Here is a 21759-nt window from a genome sequence, read left to right as displayed (position 1 = left end):
TGAGGGAGAATGGGTTAAATACCAGTGCTTGTGTGAATATGTTCATTGTCTGTGCAGTTGCATCCAGCAACTTTGAGTCACAAGCTTGATGTAATCATTGCGAGCTAGGAATATGGGACCAAATACTAAACTTTTGACTTCTTTAATACACATATAAGTGAATTTGTCCCAATATTTTTAGTCCCCTAAAATGGGGGGATTATCTACAAAAAGTGCTGTAATTTCTAAATGGTTCCCCCAATATGATTGAAAATACCCCAATACCCAAAATTAAATCTGAGGGTCTGCACTTTATCCTCAGTCATTGTATCATTTCAAATCTAAAGTGCTGTAGTACAGAGCCTAAACAACAACTTTTCACTGTCCAAATACTTTTGGAGCTCACTATATATAATACAAATACACACATACAAGCATAGTTAAAACATGTTTTGTAAAGAACATAGTCCATCATCATGTTTTTAATTATTCCACCACTATCGTTCTACAGACAAAGGTTTACAGTTAAAGAGCACACTGGAGAGTATCACACTGTGACTGCTTGTTGGCAGACTATTCAAAGCCTCGGGCCTCGGCCAAAAGCCCAAACCCACAAGAAAAATAAAGCAATGTTCAGTTAATATGAAATCTATTAAAGAACATTCAGAAAAGCTGACATGTAGTGGGTGTTTTGAATTAATGACATGCATCATTTAAAATGAATGCGACACCCATTGTGGCTTTTAGCCATTGGACATCAAATATATTATTTTAAACCCTGACTGTTAATGAACTATTCAAATTGAACATTGAATAAAGAAAAGGGAGACATTATGAGGTTCAGTATGTGGTTGAAGGTCAAAGGCAACCTTTACCAGTTTGGAGAACTCGCATCAATTCCCCTCAGCTGAAAAAAAAGAGAGAACAAAATACACACAAAGATGACAAACTATCATAATGTGAAGTTTCATTACAGCCATACAAAACTAGCAGGTTGGCTTTTCACTAACATTAGAACTTGATGATTCACAGCAGCTTGCATTGAGAGGCTCTGGGGACAGTGGTTCAGAGCAGCAGCAGTGGCTTTGCTGGTCAAACTGGTGGTCTCCACAGCATCGGTGGTGACTGGACATTTTGGTCAGGACCTTCCTTCCTTTGACAATATTTCCACAGCAAAGTTGGTGGTCTTCATTGTAACACTCTGTGGGACAAGTAATAACAATTGATGAGATGTACTGTTTGAAGCACTGAAGTGCTTTCAAGTGCTCAAGTGTTACAAGCTTGACATTGTGAAGGGGAGTGAGTGAGCATAGAAACCATGAGGTGCAGCTGGGAAATGATGTTGTCACAGGGAGGGCATTATCTTCATCTATATGCAGCACATAAACTAGACATAGACAAAGTGGAGTCGCAATGCTCACACATACAGCTACATCATGATGACACATCTTAATTAAAGAAAGGTAGTAGGATGAAGTTGCCCCTAAACACTGTTAAGGTCAGTTTTGCATATCCCCACTAAAGATCTGGGCCCAAGGGCAGCTTCTAACCAGAGCAGAGATCATAAGGGCACTTGCTATACTCACGTGCTGTAGAACTTCCCAGCATGGACGGAGACTGGAATTCCAAAAGGATTGACCTGCCCTGTGAGACAAGTAACATCCCCACATCAAGACAATGTCCTGGCTACGTATTCTGTGAAAAGCTCTATCTCAGGTCATGAAGAAGGCTATTAATCTAAGTGTGATATTTGCAAAATGCTAAGATAATATTGGAACTGTAAATTGCTACATTTTATTAAAATTAGACATTTTTCAGTAAAAAAAAAATTCAAGCAGTAAATAATGTATTGTTTTTTCAAATGGCATTTTACAACTGCCTATCAGTGACTGAAGTTGATAGGATAAAACGCATAGAGATAAGTATATGATAAAATGCCTGAAAACTGAGTAATGTATACCATATTGTCAAGAAACAATGATTTCTATGGCTCCAGTTAGCGCTCCCTAAAGTTCTCTGCAGCTCCATAGAAGTAATTTGAATTCAAAAACCTTATTGGGCTTAATATCCCACTATAGCGCTATAAATCACACAGCTAGTAATATGACAGAGAAGGCTATACTGTTTAGAGAAGTGGTTCCCAACCAGGGTTACTAGGACCCCTGGGGGTACTTGGCCTATCCACTGGAGGAACTTGAGAAGACTAATGAGACTGTAGGCTTACTGGTAAAAAGCACTTGAGGGGGTACTTCAGGGGTACTCCGGGCAGAGCAAAATTCAGTTGATGGTACAATAACTGAAAAAGGTTTGGAACCACTGGTTTAGAGCAGCATTTATTAAACTATGGTTTGGGAACCAAAGTGGGCCCTGAGCATGTGAGCGGTGGGTCGCAAGTTTTGAATAAACATGTATAATCTCAAACTATTTATTCTTAATTTTGGTCGCTCAAGGACAGTAAATGTCTCATTTGGGTCTCGAGGTGAAAAAGCTTAAGAACCTATGGTTTCTAATAATGATGGCTACTCATTTCACTGACTGCAGACATCCCTATACAAGCAGAACTCTGTTTGGGATTCTAAATCAACATGATCTATTGCATTCCCGATTGACATTTGTTTTCAGGAAGCATTTCAGGGAATTACGGTACATGACATGATGCATAAATCCTCGAGTCCAAACGAGAGCAATAATTCACAATGAAAGATGCTGTGGCTTACTGCAATCAAAGAGGAGCCGACATTACAGGAGATGATTGTGGACTACAGGAAAAGGAGCACCGAGCACGTCCCCATTCTCATCGACGGGGCTGTAGCGGAGCAGGTTGAGAGCTTCAAATTCCTTGGTGTCCACATCAACAACAAACTAGAATGGTTCAAACACACCAAGACAGTCGTAAAGAGGGCACGACAAAGCCTATTCCCCCTCAGCAAACTAAAAAGATTTGGCATGGGTCTTGAGATCCTCAAAAGGTTCTACAGCTGCAACATCGAGAGCATCCTGACCGGTTGCATCACTGCCTGGTACGGCAATTGTTCGGCCTCCGACCGCAAGGCACTTCAGAGGGTAGTGCGTAAGGCCCAGTACATCACTGGGGCAAAGCTGCCTGCCATCCAGGACCTCTACACCAGGCGGTGTCAGAGGAAGGCCCTGAAAAGTGTCAAAGACCCCAGCCACCCCAGTCATAGACTGTTCTCTCTGCTACTGCAAGGCAAGCGGTACCGGAGTGCCAAGTCTAGGTCAAAAAGGCTTCTCAACAGTTTTTACCCCCAAGCCATAAGACTCCTGAACAGGTAACCAGATGGTTACCCGGACTATTTGCATTGCGTGCCCCCCAACCCTTCTTTTACGCTGCTGCTACTCTCTGTTTATCATATATGCACAGTCACTTTAACTATACATTCATGTACATACTACCTCAATTGGCCTGACCAAACAGTATTCCCGCACATGTGTCCTACCACCCGCCAACCACTCTTTTTACTCTACTGCTGCTCTCTGTTCATCATATATGCATAGTCACTTTAACCATACCCACATGTACATACTACCTCAATAAGCCTGACTAACCGGTGTCTGTATATAGCCTTGCTACTCTTATTTTCAAATGTCTTTTTACTGTTGTTTTATTTCTTTACTTACCTACCTACACACACACACACACACACACACACAACTTTTTTTTTCGCACTATTGGTTAGAGCCTGTAAGTAAGCATTTCACTGTAAGGTCTACACCTGTTGTATTCCGCGCACGTGACAAATAAACTTTGATTTGATTACAGCATACTGTACACACATCAATCTGAGAGGCAGAATAGTAGCCCACATTACAACACTATCTCTGCTGTATACTGTACACACATCAATCTGAGAGGCAGAATAGTAACACACATTACAACACTATCTCTGCTGTATACTGTACACACATCAATCTGAAAGGCAGAATAGTAGCCCACATTACAACACTATCTCTGCTGTATGCTGTACACACATCAATCTGAGAGGCAGAATAGTAGCCCACATTACAACACTATCTCTGCTGTATGCTGTACACACATCAATCTGAGAGGCAGAATAGTAGCCCACATTACAACACTATCTCTGCTGTATTCTGTACACACATCAATCTGAGAGGCAGAATAGTAGCACACATTACAACACTATCTCTGCTGTATACTGTACACACATCAATCTGAGAGGCAGAATAGTAGCCCACACAGCCGTACACCTCTCAACAGCTGGCCCCATTTAACTCATACAAACAGATGCAAGAGATGACAGTGCTTTCCACTTACCATGTGCACTGTAGCTGGGTAGAGTCAGAAGAACTGCACAAATGAAACAAACAAATGTTAAGGACAGGAAGTCAGGGATTATACACACAAATTCGAGCAAATGTGCAGAGTTTGATAGTGATGGTCACATACCAAACATCAGTAGTGGAGTTGTCATGGTGTTTCTTTCCATAAAGAATAGATGAAAGACTAAGACACACTGAGATAAGGAGTCAACTTCAGCCACCCCTACAAGCACCAGCCCTGACAACAATATCCAGTTGCCTTGCCATTCCACAATATTCCATAGTACGACTCCATCTCAGTCATTAATATGTTGTACGAGTCATTGTTTTGCTGAGACCTGCTTTTCCAGTTGCAGTTGGTGAAAATTGAAAAGTTATCATTGCTACATTTTTGAAACGTCAATACTTTTTTCATGCTAATATCAGCTACACTACATTAACAAAAGTATGTGGACACCTGCTCGCTGAACCTGTCATTACAAAATCATGGGCATTAATATGGAGTTGGTGTCCCTTTTCTGCCATAACAGCCTCCACTCCTCTGGGAAGGCTTTTCACTAGATGTTGGAACATTGCTGAGGGGACTTCTTTCCATTCAGCTACAAGTGAGATTGGGCATTGATGTTGAATGATTAGGCCTGTCTCGCAGTCGGTGTTTCAATTCATCCCAAAGGTGTTGATCGATGGGGGGGAGGTCATGGCTCTGTGCAGGCCAATCCCGTTCTTCCACACCGATCTCGACAAATTATCTCTGTATGGACCTCGCTTTGTGCAAGGGGACATTTTTATGCTGAAACAGGAAAGGGCCTTCACCAAACTGTTGCCAAAAAGTTGGAAGCACAGAATCATCTCTAGAATGTTATTGTATGCTGTAACGTTAAGATTTTCCTTCACTGGAACTAAGGGGCCTAGCCCGAACCATGAAAAATACCATTATACCTCCTCCACCTAACTTTACAGTTGGCACTATGGATTAGGGCAGGTAGTGTTCTCCTGGCATCCGCCAAACCCAAATCCGTCAAAACTGCCAGATGGTGAAGCATGATTCATCACTCCAGAGAACGCGTTTCCACTGCTCCAGAGTCCAAAGGCGGTGAGCTTTACACCACTCCAGCCGACACTTGGTATTGCGCATGGTGATCTTAGGCTTCTGTGCGGCTGCTCGGCCATGGAAACCCATTTCATGAAGCCCCCAACGAAAGAGTTCTTGTGCTGACGTTGCTTACAGAGGCAGTTTGGAACTCGGGAGTGTCATGACGTTGGCCTCTTTTGGTACAATTTTGTGATACTCAGAAGAGACAATATAGCCATATTACCATAAAACTGTTTATATAATAGACTCAGTTTAAGACTTGCCTCATATGGGTGTATGGAATGTATTAATAAGGATAAAGCTTTTGTAAGACATTGAGATGCTATGTACTGATGTAATGTGATAGAATTGTATTTCTGTAACCAAATCTAACTCAGTCATAGGCACGCCCCAGGGACATATACAGGACCAGGCGTCATTTGACCAGCCTGTTCGATGGGCACTATAAAACACTCCCTGATTTACATTTCTCCAGACCAGGCCTACACTCTATGGCCAGAGGTTTGACCATCCAAGTACTCTACTGAAAGTGAACCATACCACGTGGTTAACTTTTAGACTATTGATACCGACAGAATAAGAACAAGTCTTTGATATTAATTATTAGTCTGCAGCTAAGTAAATTATATCATCGAACGGGAAGACCAACGAAACAACCATTCTATGACGACATTAATGAATGTCGCTCTGAAAGATCCATTCTAACCGAGAGAGAGAGAGAGAGAGAACGCGGACAAAACTCCCCAACAGAACTACTCTCCAACAAGAATCAGAACGACACACTGAGCGTAAATATATATATTGATTGCAATTGTTCCCGAATGAGTGAGCCTTCAATTGTCAATTGTTAATGAACTCTGTGTAAACTTCTCAGCTGACCATTTATGACCCATTGTTCAACAGGCCGACCAGCCTGTTTAGCCCACAAGGGCACATTCCGATACCAATCCTTTGTTGACGATAATTACTGTTTGTATGTTTTTCTGTTAATTACTTAGTGTAGTAAATAAATGATTTTAAGACAATTGATGTATGGATGATTTTAGTAAAGACTGGGTTCGTGCAGATACAACAATTTACGACGTTTTGGAATGAGACTGGACTAGAGGTAAATACACCATTTGAACTAGAAGATAATCGACCTATACTATAATAGAATATAATATTATAGTACAGGAAAGTTATATTAGGAAAATTATAGCTTTGTAATCTGAATATTCTCCTTGGTGCCCCGATCTCCTAGTTAATTACAATTAAACGATTAATCAGTTTAATCACGTGATAATAATTACAGGGAGCTAATTGATAAACATATCTTCCGTTTAATGGTACCCCCAAAGACACGACAGTAGTGAGTGTTACAAACTGAAGATCTCGGACACCGCTGTGTACTTCTCCCTTCACAGAACAGCGCAAACTGGCCCTAACCAGAATAGAAAGGGGAGTGGGAGGCCCTGGTGCACAACTGAGCAAGAGGACAAGTACATTAGAGTGTCTAGTTTGAGAAACAGGAATATCTACATAGGCGTACAGAGGCCCATTATCAGCAACCATCACTCCTGTGTTCCAATGGCACCTCACAAATCCTCAACTGGCAGCTTCATTAAATAGTACCCGCAAAACACCAGTCTCAACGTCAACAGTGAAGAGGTGACTCCGGGACGCTGGCCTTGCAGAGTTGCAAAGAAAAAGCCATATCTCAGACTGGCCAATAAAAATAAATGATTAAGATGGGCAAAAGAACACAGACACTGGACAGAGGAACTCTGCCTAGAAGGCCAGCATCCCGGAGTCGCCTCTTCACTGTTGACGTTGAGACTGGTGTTTTGCGGATACTATTTAATGAAGCTGCCAGTTGAGGACTTGTGAGGTGCCATCGGAACACAGGAGTGATGGTTGCTGATAATGGGCCTCTGTAAACCTATGTAGATATTCCATTAAAAATCAGCCATTTCCAGCTACAATAGTCATTACAACATTAACAATGTCTACACTGTATTTCTGATAAATTTTATGTTATTTTAATGGACAATTTTTTTTTTTTCTTTCAAAAACATGGACATTTCTAAGTGACCCCAAACTTTTGAACGGTAATGTATATAAATATAGGACAAAACACACATCACGACAAGAGAGACAACACAACACTACTTAAAGAGAAACCAATGACAGCAACATAGCAAGGCAGCAACACATGACAACACAGCATGGTAGCAACACAACATGACAACAACATGGTAGTAACACAACATGGTAGCAGCACAAAACATGGTACAAACATTATTGGGCACAGACAGCAGCACAAAGGGCAAGAAGGTATTACAGGAGAATAGGAGTGATACTGATACATTTGATGGATGTGTGATTTGTGTGGTGTTCTGTAAGAAGACAAATAGGAAGATGTATTAAACAGTGATATAGCTATAAAGATTTAGCAACAGTAATGGCATGATAACAATCCTACAATGATAGCTAATAGGATTAGAAGTGTAATGACATGGCTATAAATGTGCTATAACAATATAAGGCTAATATGCTAAGCAATAGTAGGAGTAATAGAGGCAAGGCTAATAGCATAGCCGCAATGGGAGCAATGCACTGTATATAGGCAATAGGCAAAGGTTAGGGAAGCTAAACACAGTCTCAGCTAAGTATTAGCAACAGGATAATAGAGAATACATTACACATTATAAGGCATAACGGTTACTAGCATACATTAGCGGCTAGACTAACAAACTACAGGCTATTAAGGAAATGATAAGTGAATAGCTTGAAAGCTAATAAGCTTGTAGGAAAAGGATATAACCTAACATAATAAACAGAATAAGCTAACATAACAGTATAAACCCCATACATAGTTTGCACAGGTTCGCATAAATGTTAGCATTCCAGTTAGCATGCTAGGTTAATTAAGCTAGCATGTTAATATAAACAAGGCTATGGGGGCTGCCGTCTAGGAAAGATCACATGGCAATGAGAAAGCGGAAATGCCAGCATTATTGGATGCTAATTACCTCACGGCAAGTGGCCATCTTATGCCTATAGGTTTTAATGGCAAGTAGAGTAACTATTGTCCCAACGGTAAAAGTACTCATAGTCCTTTAATAGCTTCATGGTCGAGCTATGTAACATGACATATTATATACAGGTGAAATACTAACATAGATACACTCACTTCTTAAGTCTAGGCGTCCCGCTAGCGGGACAACTTCCGGTGAAACTGGATGGCCCGCAATTCAAATAAATAATCATAAAAATGATGGATATTAAAAATGTAGGTACATACAAGTGTCTTATATCGGTTGAAAGCTTAAATTCTTGATAATCGAACTGCGCTGTCTGATTTACTGTAGGCTTTACAGCGAAATGATGCCATGCAATTGTTTGAGGGCGGCGCCCCACATCAAAATATTTTTCCACCGGCACAGGTTTCATAAGTTTACAAATAGTGATTAAATATTCAATTACGTGTTGAAAATCTTCCTCTGATTTGTCATCCAAAGGGTCCCAGCTATAATATGTAGTGTCGTTTTGTTAGATAAAACCCTTCTTTATTACCCAAAAAGTCAGTTTAGTTGGCGCCATCGATTTGAGTAATCCACTCATTCAACATGCCAAGATAGGAATCCGAAAATCTACCCCTAAACTTTGTTTCAACAAGTCAAAATACATTTCTATTTAATCCTCAGATGAAATATATTTAATCTGGAACCCTGACCTGACCTGTTCACCGGACGTGCTACCTGTCCCAGACCTGCTGTCCCAGACCTGCTGGAACCCTGACCTGTTCACCGGACATGCTCCCACTCCCAGACCTGCTGTTTTCAACTCTCTAGAGACAGCAGGAGCGGTAGAGATACTCTCAAAGATCGGCTATGAAAAAGCCAACTGACTTGTTGCGCCCTCGACAACTACTATGATTTTTATTATTTGACCATGCTGGTCATTTATGAACATTTGAACATCTTGGCCATGTGCTGTTATAATCTCCACCCGGCACAGCCTGAAGAGGACTGGTCACCCCTCATAACCTAAATTTGATTTGATTTGATTTAATCTCTATTTAATCCTCCAAAAATCTGGTTGGTTTTTCTTTGGATTTTCTCCTACCATATCTATTGTGTTATAGTCACCTACATCATTTCTACAAACTTCAGAGTGTTTTCTTTCCAATGGTACCAATTGTATGCATATCCTGGCTTCAGGGCCCGAGCAACAGGCAGTTTACTTTGGGCACATCAGTCAGGCGGAAATTGAGAAAAAAGGACCCTAGCCTGAAGAAGGCTGTACAACAACAACTATAAATAGTTTGGAATTAAGTAGTAATGGGCTTATGACATAGTAACACATAATATATACATAAGATAACAGTAAAGGCACTCTGGCTCCACAAAGTCCACTTACTCTAGGCATTGAAGCACAAACATTAAAGGTGTTCAGAGGTTGTAGCAAGAAAGGTGTCCACAGGTGGTAGTCGAAGGATGGGAGAAGTCCAGAGGTGAAGGTAGCAGCACAGAGATACAGGAGCAGTTGAAAAAGGTCAGGGTGGTGAGAGAGTTCTACAGCCAGACACACATTGTAGAGGTCTGCCGTGGCACAGGCAGCTACGCAGATGGATCAGCTGACTCAGGATCCAGTGCATCCCGTTTGATGATGACAGAGAGGGCATTGAAGAGGGAGTAGGTACAGCATACCCCCAGGAGCATGAGGAGGTAGTTTGAGAGTGACCGAATACACAGAGGGCCTCCACCCTTCTTTCCCACCCTCCTTGGTTGTTGTTGCCCCCTAGCCTGATATTGTGTGTTCTCTTCTGGTGGCACCATCGCATGAGGAAGCCCAACATGGTGATGATCTTCTCCAGGAAGAGGTTGAAGAAGAGGATGGTGGCAGAGCAACCCAGCAGGCCGTAGATTACCAGGAGGACTTTGCACTCTGTTGTGGATGGGGCCGTCATCCCAAAATCTGCCCGAGAGGGAATTGGAAAGAGAGAGAGACGGAGAGAGATAGTTACATCTGTGAGAGAAATCAAATTTCAGACATGATCTCTTTTCAAATAAACCTACCATTAAAATTATAGACTGATCCTTTCTTTGTCAGTGGGCAAACGTACAAAATCAGCAGGGGATCAAATACTTTTTCCCCCCACTGTATTTTCTTGCTCACTATCCTCTAATTTCTTGCCAAGTCACCTAAATTGTTTCTGCCACATGTTTCAATTCCCATTACGTTTTCTTTGACCGTTATATTACTTCTCATGCACTATTTTTGAACCACGTCATAATTCCGACAGTTCCGATCTATTTTTTGGCGCCAGGGGAAAACCGGCGTAGGATCCGCTAACCGGTGGTATATCCTATTGCTTTCTTCAATCATCTACAGATCAGAGGCAGGAAGCCTATACAAAGCCGACCCTGGCCCCACTGCCTGTAGGTGTCTCAGGGGGCGTTGGGATGTGCAAAAAAACACATTTCCATTACAGAACAAATAAAAGCACCCCGCCCCCCAGGGAGAACCTTACGGAAGAGGAGATATACTTTTATTTATCAAACACCCTTGAGAAACTGTCAAATCAGTCCCTTCCATTATTTTCAGAATATTTGTAGGAATTTTTTACGACTTTTTTAGGAAGACTATAATTATAAGACTAGAACATGTTTGCAGTGTATACAATTGTTTACCCTGCAATTGCATACCACCATTCATGGAACTGGACAGCTTTGATTAGTTGTTTATGTCGAGTTGTCTTTCACACAGTAATTCTGTTATCATGCAGATGCCAGATTGGCTGTGGCCTCCCACCCAGCCATGTAAAATAATCAGCCTATACTTAGATTGTGCTGAAAGGATTACACCTTTATTTTTAAACAGTTGTTCAACAGTTGTATTTTTTACAGTCTATGATTTAGCCTTATGCAGAGATCAGATATCTCTTTATCTTTTAAGGCTAGGGGGCTGTACCCTGAATTCCGGATGACTGACATGCCCAAAGTAAACTGCCTGTTACTCAGGCCCAGAAGCCAGGATATGCATATAATTGGTAGCATTGGATAGAAAACTGTTAAAATAATGTCTGTGAGTATAACAGAACTGATATGGCAGGCAAAAGCCTGAGGAGAATCCATGCGGAAATATACTTTTTTTTGAGGTCACAGGCCATTTCAATGCAAGCCTATGGGATATTCAAAATAATTCCTCCCAGATAGTAGTTCCTATGGCTTCCACTAGATGTCAACAGTCTTTAGAAAGGGTTTCAGGTTTGTTTTTTGTAAAACGAATGAGTAGTTGTAGTTTTTCCAAGGTGTCTCTCATTAGAAAAGTAGTCTTGTTGCGCGCGAATGAGGTGTGCGCTCTTCGTTATTATCTTCCCTATTGAACATACTATTCGCAGTCATAAATTTGATAGTTTATTTAGATATTAGAGTACCTGAGGATTAATTAGAAACATTGTTTGGCTTGTTTGGACAAAATTTACTGGTAACTTTTTGGATTCATTTGTATGCATGTTGAACGAGTGGATTACTGAATCAAGCAACCCAACTAACATTTTTTGGATATAAAGAAGGACTTTATCGAACAAAACGACCATTTGTTGTGTAGCTGGGACCCTTAGGATTGCAAACAGAGGAAGATCTTCAAAGGTAAGGGATTTATTTTATCGCTATTTGTGATTTTGTGATGCCTGTGCTGGTTTGGAAAAGTATTTTGGTGTGGGGCACTGTCCTCAGATAATCGCATGGTATGCTTTCGCCGTAAAGCCTTTTTGAAATCTGACAACGCGGTTGGATTAACAAGACGTTACGCTTTTAAACGATGTAAGACACTTGTATTAAATCTTCCTGATGTAACATCTGCTTCCAACTCACACTTTCAAACACATAGATCCCCTGAACGCAGCTCACTCTCCAGATCCCAATCACATGAATTCTGATCACCTGTTCACACACCTGTATGTCATTATCACACACTATTTAGTTCAGTTCTTTGCACCCCACCATTGTGAGGTATTGTTTGTTTTGTGACACACTTCTATTTGGAGCGCTGGTTTTCCCTGGAATGTACTCCTCCTGTGGATGATCGTTTTTAGCTGACTCACTATTGATGCCTTTTTGCCTATTCCCTGCCTGTACTTTAGCCTATCAGATTTCCCGGATGACGTTACTAGCCTTTTCCCTGCCTGTACTGTTGCCTTTTTGGACCCCCTGTGTATGACTTTCTGCCTCTGGACCCAATTACCTGCTGCCTCCTGTGGTCCTTTACAATAAACACCTGCTGTGCCCTGCGCTTGAAACCAGGTCTCTGTCTCCCATCGTGTTCATTGCAAATGGGGTGCACACAAAACATGGCATAATACACAACATTAATAGCCAAGAACAACTCAAGGACAGAAATATATTAATACAAAAAGGCTCACGTAGCCTACATGTCATAACTCGAAATCAGAGACAAACAAAATACATGTGGCTCATAATTAGAAACTCCTTTCATTCTTTTGTATGAAATTGTGCAAACTCCAAAACATGCTGGCTCAGTCAAAGTGGCTAAGGGTCCAATTCAAAACTGAAGCAGATTCAAGTGCGTCACCACAGCACTGTTCTCACAGACTATCCGCTTGTTTCATTGCCAAGGTGTTGAATAATGGGTATAAATTCAGACAGCCAAGCAAGTCCCTGGGGAAAGCACTAGGGATCGTAACCCACAGTTTGAATGTCAGGATTCGAGACTTTCTTCTCTTGCTTTACAGGAAAGTAGACAACACCCCTGTCTGAATGCCTCTAAGGAGACAGGGAAATGGGAATACGCCTTTTCAAAGATGCCAGAAAGGCTAATTTACAGTAGTCTTTGCCTCTCTGGAGACATGGTGCATTTCATTGAGCCGCTGCCACCCACACAATTCTCTCACATATGGGGATTGGAATTGTCGGGATGTCTTTTTTTCCCAATGTCTCAGACAGAGAAAATTGTTTCCAAGGTTTGTCATAGTGCAAACACGCATGAACGCACACACAAACACACACTCATCAACTCTTAAGAAAGGGAGGCTGGATACAGTCTGCTGTAGAAAAAGTGATCCAATCGTTTGCCCTTAGGCACTATGAACTGTGTTTTTATACAACAGTTGGTCTAATGCTGATTGGTTAAAACCGCCATCCAGTCAGTGTCTATTGCACAAGTTGCCACCAGCTAAATCTATGACGTTATAATGCCTATTTACTCTGTTCCATCTGACTGCGCAATCCACTGTCTCATCAGCCCAGGCAGGCAATATATAAACTGGGACGCGTCTCTAGCAACCCTAGATGTGTGTTGGGAATATATCTTGTGGAAGGACAAAATTGTATGAATAAATTAATCAAAATAATGTTTTTAATGTAAATTATTTGAATATGTCAGTAAACCATTGTATTAAAGTGATAATGCCCTCAAAGCCAGTGTTTGGAGGATATATTGGCACGGTTTGCCACAGTTTGCTCGACTTCATCTTAGGCCAAACACCCGTGCCAATATATCCTCCAAACACCGGCTTCTTTTGTCATTTCCACTTTGAAATTTCAGACTGGATTTTCCCTTACGAAAAATGTACCAACCATTTAAAAAATGTCCATTCATTATCATTTACATAATAATTAACATTTCCTGTTGCTGCAGGATTATTTTCTTGCTGTTGCAAACTGGCTCAAATTAAAATCCTACATCTGCACAAACCTTAACAGTTTCCACCCTACAGAGCAACTCACTTGAGTCCGTCGCAACAGATTTCATCCTGAGTGTCGTATGTCTCCTCTCCACAACAGTGTTTGCTTGGATCATCGAGATGAACATGTGACACACACACCATGTCACGGGATGGCAGATACAAGTGGTCACCTGGGGACCACTGGTGCCCAGCCTCCACCCCACGGTGCAACGTCTGGTTACAGCACAGCACCCGTCGTTCCTCTACAGCATAGGGAGTTTTCCCTCAGCACTGGGGAGAGAGGACACACCAGTCAGCAGGGTATCACACACACACACACACACACTCACACACACACACTAACAGACACACATACAGACACCTTCATGCACTAACACACCGTAGTACGCACAAACACAAAATTTACACACAATCAAAAAAGAAAGGCCACATGCTAGAAAGTTCCAAGCGATAGAAAAGAGATCCAAAGCGAGCTCTCGTTGCCCACTGTCTGATACACCATCACACAGAATAGAATCCGCTCTACTCTAACTTGCTACGGGGTGGGGCTTACATAACTAACTGTGCAGCCAAAACTGACATAGTACCGCATATAGCCCAAAATAAAGCAAGCACCACTTTAACGAGTCATTGTTACTGGCAACATTAGCAGATGTTAATGCGAGTGTCACGGGCGTCGTATGAATTGGACCATAACGCAGCGGGAATGTGAATGCTCACCATCTTCTTTATTAAAAAAAAATGAACACTGAACAAAAAGAACGACGAAAACACTCGTCAGGTGCAACAAACACTAAACAGGAAACAACTACCCACAAATCCCATAGAAAAAACACCCCTACTAAATAGGACCTTCAATTCGAGGCAACGAGGAACAGCTGCCTCCAATTGAAGGTCAAAACAATAGACTAGACATAGAAATAGAAAAAATAGAAAATAGAACATAGAAATACAAAACATAGAACACAACCCAAAAACCCCGACAACACAAAACAAACTCACCCCTGCCACGTCCTGACCAAACTACAATAACAAATATCCTCTTTTACTGGTCAGGACATGACAGCAAGTGTAGCGAAGTGCTTGTGCTTCTACTTCCGACAGTGCAGAAATATCTAACTAGTAATCCAACAATTCCCGAACAACTACCTAATACACACAAATCTAAAGGGGTGAATGAGAATATGTACATATAAGTATATGAGCGATGGCCGAGCGGCATAGGCAAGGTGCAATAGATGGTATAAAATACAGTATATATATATATATATATGTGTGTGTTGTGAGTAATGTAAGATATGTAAACATTATTAAAGTGGCATTATTTAATGTGGCATTGTTTAAAGTGACTAGTGATCCATTTATTAAATTAAAAAGTTTCCAGTGATTGGGTCTCAGTGATTGGGTCTCAGTGTAGGCAGCAGCCTCTCTGAGTTAGTAATTGCTGTTTAGCAGTCTGATGGCCTTGAGATTGAAAAACAGCTTCTATCTCTCGGTTCCAGCATGGATGCACCTGTACTGACATTTTTCCTTTTTTTTTTTTTTTTTTTACATTTTAGTAATTTAGCAGACGCTCTTATCCAGAGCGACTTACATTTCATACATATTTTTTTTCTTCCCCGTACTGGCCCCCCGTGGGAATCGAACCCACAACCCTGGCGTTGCAAACACCATGCAATGCAAACACCATGCTCTACCAACTGAGCTACAGGGAACCCGCCTTCTGGATGATAATGGATGATAATGGTGTGAACAGGCAGTGGCTCGGGTGGCTGTTGTCCTTGATTATCTTTTTTGGCCTTCCTGTGACGTCGGGTGCTGTAGGTGTCATGGAGGGCAGGTAATTTTCCCCCGGTGATGCGTTGTGCAGACCGCACCACCCTCTGGAGAGCCTTGCGGTTGAGGGCGGTGCAGTTGCTGTACCAGGCTGTGATACAGCCCGACAGGATGCTCTCGATTGTACATCTGTAAAAGTTTGTCAGGGTTTTGGGTGACAAGCCTCCTGAGGTTGAAGAGGCGCTGTTGTGCCTTCTTCACCACACTGTATGTGTGGGTGAACCATTTCAGTTTGTCTGTGATGTGTACGCCAAGGAACTTAGAACTTTCCACCTTCTCCACTGCTGTCCCGTCAATGTGGATAAGGGGGTGCTCCCACTGCTGTTTTCTGAAGTCCACGATCATTTCCTTTGTTTTGTTGACATTGAGTGAGAGGTTATTTTCCTGACACCACACTCCGAGTACCCTCACCTCTTCCCTGTAGGCTGACTCATCGTTGTTGGTAATCAAGCCCACTACTGTTTTGACGTCTGCAAACTTTATGATTGAGTTGGAGGCGTGCATGGCCACGTAGTCATGGGTGAACAGGGAGTACAGGAGAGGGCTGAGCACACACCCTTTTGGGGCCCCAGTGTTGAGGGTCAGCGAAGTTGAGATGTGTTTCCTACCTTCACCACCTGGTGGTGGCCCGTCAGAAAGTCCAGGACCCAGTTGAACAGGGCTGCGTCGTCTGCGGACCTGTTGGGGCGGTATGCAAACTGAAGTGGGTCTAGGGTGGCCGGTAAAGTGGTGGTGATATGATCCTTGATTAGCCTCTCAAAGCTAGGGATGCCGTCTGGACCAGCATTCTTGCGAGGGTTAACAAGTTTAAATGTTTTACTCACATCAGCCACGGAGAAGGAGAGGGGGTGGCGCAGTATTTGTTAGCGAGCCGCGACGGTGGCACCGTATTATCCTCAAAGCGGGCAAAGAAGGTGTTTAGCTTGTCTGGAAGCATGGCTTCGGTGTCTGTGATGTGGCTGTTTTTGTTTTTGTAGTCGTGATTTCCTGTAGACATACGTCTCGTGTCTGAGCCGTTGAATTGCGACTCCACGTTGTCCCTGTACAGGCATTTCGCTTGTTTGATTGCCTTGTGGAGGAAATAACTACACTGTTTATATTCAGTCATATTTCCAGACCTCTTTCCATGGTCAATGTTGTTCTGAGGCTGACTGGAACATATTCCAGTCCATGTGATCAAGACAATCTTGGGGCGTGGCATCCGATTGGTCAGACCAGCAATGAATGGTTCTCGTCACTGGTACATCCTGTTTGAGTTTCTGCCCATAAGACGGAACGAGCAAGATGGCGTCGTGGTCGGATTTGCCAAAGGGAGGGCGGGAGAGGGCTTTGTATGCATCGCGGAAGTTTTAGCCCTGCGTTTCGTGCAATCAATATGCTGATAGAATTTAGGTGGCCTTGTTCTCAAATTTGTCTAAACATTCTGAGCTAACTGAAATGGGTCTGTGGACAACATATAGTTTGAGCGTTGTCTTACAATGCTGCTTTTTAATATTTTGACCATTTAAAACATTTACAAATACATAGATACAGTATATATATAAAAGTATGTGGACACCCCTTCAAATTAGTCGATTTGGCTATTTCAGCCACACCCGTTGGTGACAGGTGTATAAAATTGAGCACACAGCCATGCAATCTCCATATACAAACATTGGCAGTAGAATAGCCTTACTGAAGAGCTCATGGACTTTCAATGTGGCACTGTCATAGGATGCCATCTTTCCAACAAAGTCAGTTTGAAAAATTTCAGCCCTGCTAGAGCTGCCCGGTCAACTGTAAGTGGTGTTATTGTGATGTGGAAAATGCCTAGGAGCAACAAGGGCTCAGCCGCAAAGTGGTAGGCCGCACAAGCTCACAGAACAGGGCCTTCGAGAGCTGAAGCGCATAGCGTTTTTACTGCGCTGTCTGTCCTCGGTTGCAACATTCACTACCGAGTTCCAAACTGCCTCTGGAAGCAACGTCAGCACTATAACTGTTTTTTGGGAGTTTCATGAAATGAGTTTCCATGGCCGAGTAGTCGGCGACAAGATCACCATGTGCAATGCCAAGCGTCAGCTGGAGTGGTGTAAAGCTCGCCGCCATTGGACTCCGGAGCAGTGGAAACGCGTTCTCTGGAGTGATGAATCATGCTTAAACATCTGGCAGTTCAGCGGACAAATCTGGGTTTGGCAGATGCTAGGAGAACGCTACCTGCCCAAATGCATAGTGCTAACTGTTAAGTTGTGGAGGACAAATAATGGTCTGGGGCTGATTTTCACAGTTCAGGCTAGGCCACTTAGGACCAGTGAAGGGAAATCTTAACGCTAAAGCATACAATGACATTCTAGATTTACATTTACATTACATTTAAGTCATTTAGCAGACGCTCTTATCCAGAGCGACTTACAAATTGGTGCATTCACCTTATGATATCCAGTGGAACAACCACTTTACAATAGTGCATCTAAATCTTTTAAGGGGGGAGGGGGGTTAGAAGGATTACTTTATCCTATCCTAGGTACTCCTTAAAGAGGTGGGGTTTCAGGTGTCTCCGGAAGGTGGTGATTGACTCCGCTGTCCTGGCGTTGTGAGGGAGCTTGTTCCACCATTGGGGTGCCAGAGCAGCGAACAGTTTTGACTGGGCTGAGCGGGAACTGTGCTTCCTCAGAGGTGGGGGGTCAGCAGGCCAGAGGTGGATGAACGCAGTGCCCTTGTTTGGGTGTAGGGCCTGATCAGAGCCTGAAGGTATGGAGGTGCCGTTCCCTTCACAGCTCCGTAGGCAATCACCATGGTCTTGTAGCGGATGCGAGCTTCAACTGGAAGCCAGTGGAGAGAGCGGAGGAGCGGGGTGACGTGAGAGAACTTGGGAAGGTTGAACACCAGACGGGCTGCGGCGTTCTGGATGAGTTGTAGGGGTTTAATGGCACAGGCAGGGAGCCCAGCCAACAGCGAGTTGCAGTAATCCAGACGGGAGATGACAAGTGCCTGGATTAGGACCTGCGCCGCTTCCTGTATGAGGCAGGGTCGTAGAGCATGAACCTACAGGATCTGGTCACCGCCTTGATGTTAGTGGAGAACGACAGGGTGTTGTCTAGGATCACGCCAAGGTTCTTAGCACTCTGGGAGGAGGACACAAGGGAGTTGTCAACCGTGATGGCGAGATCATGGAACGGGCAGTCCTTCCCCGGGAGGAAGAGCAGCTCCGTCTTGCCGAGGTTCAGCTTGAGGTGGTGATCCGTCATCCACACTGATATGTCTGACAGACATGCGAGTGCGTCGCCGCCTGGTTATCAGAAGGGGGAAAGGAGAAGATTAATTGTGTGTCGTCTGCATAGCAATGATATGAGAGACCATGTGAGGATATGACAGAGCCAAGTGACTTGGTGTATAGCGAGAATAGGAGAGGGCCTAGAACAGAGCCCTGGGGGACACCAGTGGTGAGAGCGCATGGTGTGGAGACAGATTCTCGCCACGCCACCTGGTAGGAGCGACCTGTCAGGTAGGACGCAATCCAAGCGTGGGCCGCGCCGGAGATGCCCTACTCGGAGAGGGTGGAGAGGAGGATCTGATGGTTCACAGTATCAAAGGCAGCAGATAGGTCTAGAAGGATGAGAGCAGAGGAGAGAGAGTTAGCTTTAGCAGTGCGGAGAGCCTCCGTGACAGAGAAGAGCAGTCTCAGTTGAATGCCCAGTCTTGAAACCTGACTGATTAGGATCAAGAATGATAGATGATTCTGTGCTTCCAACTTTGTCACAACAGTTTGAGGAAGGCCCTTTCCTGTTTCTGCATGACAATGTCGCCGTGCACAAAGCGAGGTCCATACAGAAAATGTTTGTTGAGAACTTGACCGGCCTGCACAGAGCACTGACCTCAATCTCATCGAACACCTTTGGGATGAATTGGAACACTGACTGCGAGCCAGGCCTAATCGCCTAACACCTTTGCTGTTATGGCAGCAAAGGCGGGACCAAATCCATATTAATGCCCATGATTTTGGAATGAGATGTTCGACGAGCAAGTGTCCACATACATTTGGTCATGTAGCGTATGTTACACACACACTACATTGACACTCCAACAAAACCCACACGCATAACGACACAACACAAATACATAAACATTACATACACACACGGCGCATGTGACAAATACAATTCGATTTGATTTACTTGTTAAAAACAGGATTCCCAAAAAGCAGACATTGAATATCTCTTTGAGCATGGTGACATTATTAACTACACTTTGGATGGTGTATCAATACACCTAGTCATTACAAGGATACAGGCCGCCATCCTAACTCAGTAGCCGAAGAGTTAGGAAACTGCTCAGCGATTTCACCATGAGGCCAATGGTGACTTTAAAACAGTTAGAGTTCAATGGCTGTGGTAGGAGAAAACCAAGGACGGATCAACCACATTGTAGTTACTCCACAATACTAAGCTAAATGACAAAGAGTGAAAATAAATCCTATACAGAATACAAATATTCCAAAACATGCATCCTGTTTGCAATAAGGCACTTAAGAAGTTTAAGTAAAATTGCAAAACATTTAAATAAATGACCTTAATACAAAGCATTATGTCTGGGGCAAAAAGCACATAACTGAGTACCACACTTCATATTTTCAAGCATGGTGGTGGCTGCATCATGTCATGGGTATGCTTGTTGTCGGCAAGGACTAGGAGATTTTTGGGGGATAGAAATAAACGTAATAGAGCTAAGCACAGGCAAAATCCTAGAGGAAAACCTGGTTCAGTCTGCATTCCAACAGACACTGGGAGACAAATTCACCTTTCAGCAGGACAATAACCTAAGTTGTCTAGCTACAGTTTTGACTTTAAAAAAAAAGAAATTGGCTTGGAAATCTATAGAGACTTGAAAATGGCTCTCTAGCCTGTTGGGGATAGGGGGCAGTATTTGCACGGCCGGATAAAAAACGTACCCGATTTAATCTGGTTACTACTCCTGCCCAGTAACTAGAACATGCATATAATTATTGGCTTTGGATAGAAAACACCCTAACGTTTCTAAAACTGTTTGAATGGTGTCTGTGAGTATAACAGAACTCATACGGCAGGCAAAAACCTGAGAAGATTCCTTACAGGAAGTACCCTGTCTGACCATGTCTTGCCCTCCTTGATCATCTCGAACAAAAACAGGGGATCTCTGGCATGACGTGACACTTCCTACGGCTACCATGGGCTCTCAGAAGGCAGGAAAAAGCTGAACGATGTAATTCCATCCCCAGGCTGAAACACATTAGCGCGTTTGGCAAGTGCTCTATCAGAGGGCCATCAGACTGAGGCTCGTGCATGCTTTTACTTTCAGTCTTTGTATTAAAAAACGATTTCCCGGTCGGAATATTATCGCTTTTTTACGAGAAAAATGGCATAAAAATTGATTTTAAACAGCGGTTGACATGCTTCGAAGTACGTTAATGGAATATTTAGAAATTTTTTGTCACGAAACGCGTGCTCGTCACCCTTATTTACCATTCGGATAGTGTCTTGAACGCACGAACAAAACGCCGCTATTTGGATATAACAATAGATTATTTGGGACCAAACCAACATTTGTTATTGAAGTAGAAGTCCTGGGAGTGCATTCTGACAAACAGCAAAGGTAATAACATTTTTCTTATAGTAAATCTGACTGGTGAGTGCTAAACTTGCTGGGTGTCTAAATAGCTGTGATGCCGGGCTATCTACTTAGCACATTTTGCAATATTCTTTCACCGAAAAGCTATTTTAAAATCGGACATATCGAGTGCATAAAGGAGTTCTGTATCTATAATTCTTAAAATAATTATATTTTTTTGTGAACGTTTATCATGAGTAATTTAGTAAATTCACCGGAAGTGTTCGGTGGGAATGCT

The 21759-nt window shown here is 42.8% G+C and overlaps 2 long non-coding RNA genes across 3 annotated transcripts; both read right to left on the bottom strand.

The window, feature by feature from the left end:
- Positions 1-445: 445 nt before the first annotated feature.
- Positions 446-6731, bottom strand: LOC106612380 (uncharacterized). 2 transcript variants are annotated; one of them, XR_001330285.3, is made up of 4 exons: positions 4274-6731; positions 1566-1623; positions 990-1180; positions 446-886 (listed from the first exon to the last, which is right to left on the bottom strand). It is a non-coding gene; the product is annotated as an uncharacterized LOC106612380 (long non-coding RNA). The 2 variants fall into 2 exon arrangements; XR_014378867.1 differs by having other exon boundaries at positions 446-1180.
- Positions 6732-7369: 638 nt separating this feature from the next.
- On the bottom strand, positions 7370-14575 carry LOC145858062 (uncharacterized). Its single transcript, XR_014378863.1, has 3 exons — positions 14477-14575; positions 14107-14336; positions 7370-10333 (listed from the first exon to the last, which is right to left on the bottom strand). It is a non-coding gene; the product is annotated as an uncharacterized LOC145858062 (long non-coding RNA).
- Between the last annotated feature and the right edge of the window lie 7184 nt (positions 14576-21759).

Source organism: Salmo salar, chromosome 09 (assembly GCF_965601325.2).
Source record: "Salmo salar chromosome 09, fSalSal1, whole genome shotgun sequence".
Classification (NCBI taxonomy): Eukaryota; Metazoa; Chordata; class Actinopteri; order Salmoniformes; family Salmonidae; genus Salmo; species Salmo salar.
This window is presented reverse-complemented; position numbering and strand designations above follow the sequence as displayed.